Here is a 1,399-nt window from a genome sequence, read left to right as displayed (position 1 = left end):
GAAAGAAAGAAAGAAAGAAAGAAAGAAAGAAAGAAAGAAAGAAAGAAAGAAAGAAAGAAAGAAAGAAAGAAAGAAAGAAAGAAAGAGAAAACGAGAAAGAAAGCGAGAAAGAGAAAAAGAAAGAAACAAGCAAAGGAACAAAGAAAGTCCTTAAGTCAGCCTACGAGTATTTTTTTCTTTTCCCATTACCACCTTCATACTTTTGTGAAATTAACTCACATAACCTGCTCTAACTTCATCACTTTTTTATCCTTTGTCATGTGGATTCTAACCGTTATTGATAGTGCCTTATTCAAGTGGCATTAATAGATTCCTATTGTCAAATTGACAATTCCTAATTGTCAAATGCAAGGGCTCTGCAGACCACTTCTGTAGCAGCTGTATTGACCCCACCCTCTTCATGAAACCTCTTTGCTCCTTGAGTTCTACCTTTCCCTTTCATTTTGTCTAATCACTCTCATTTTTCATTTCCATTCTTTCTTTGTTATTTTCTTCTAGAGTCTTCTGATTCACTTTTATCTCCTCTTCACATATCCAATTCACAAAATCATCTTTTGTATCCACAAGTTTTTATTATCACTTGTGTATAGATCACATTTAAATTTATTCCTCAAGCCCTGACTTCTCTTTCAAGCCTCTATCTGCACTTGTAACTGATTACTGGAGAGATCCATCTCAAGGTCTCCTAGGACCTTTTTATTTTTGTTTATTAATTTAATTTTTTATATAGAGCATGCATCTGTATGTGTGTGCCATGGCAGACAGAGAGAGGAAAAGACACTCTCGATAAGGTCTCATCATGCTGCAGTCTCCTTTCCCCAGCTCTACAGTTCCTCAGGATCTTGGGCACTTCTGCACATGCCTGCTATGTTTTCAGGGTAACCTAGGGATCCAAACCCAGTATTAGCATGTGACTTTTTAATTTTTTTTTTTAATTTGCCAGAGAGTACTTGAAGTCATGGTTGAGGGGGATGGAGAGGGAGAGTGAGAGAGAGAGAAAGTGAGAAGGCATCCCCATGAAGGATGGTCACACCAAAATCTTGTCTCTTCCATTATACTCAGGATTTGGGCATGCACACACACATGCCCAGTGTGTTTCTCAAATCACCAGGTCCAAAACTTGAACTGCTCAGTCACCCATGTGAGATCAAGTCACTTTAACCACCTCAAAACTAGCTGGTCCAAGGCTTTTATTTTTAAAATTTATTTATTTAATGAGTGAGAGAGACAGATATTGCACCACCAAAGGGTCTTTATACCACAATCCACCCAGCCCTGAGCAGCCCAGAATATGGGCACATATGCACCTGTGTACCCAGTAATATCTCCAGAAGTGAATCGTCAACCTTCTCATGCGAATCTGCTTCCCAGAGCATTGCATTTTACCTCTGCACCACCA

This window comes from Tupaia chinensis, unplaced genomic scaffold (assembly GCF_000334495.1).
Source record: "Tupaia chinensis unplaced genomic scaffold, TupChi_1.0 Scaffold144702_1, whole genome shotgun sequence".
Lineage (NCBI taxonomy): Eukaryota > Metazoa > Chordata > Mammalia > Scandentia > Tupaiidae > Tupaia > Tupaia belangeri.
The sequence above is the reverse complement of the archived record's forward strand: the minus strand, read 5'-3'. Positions refer to the sequence as shown.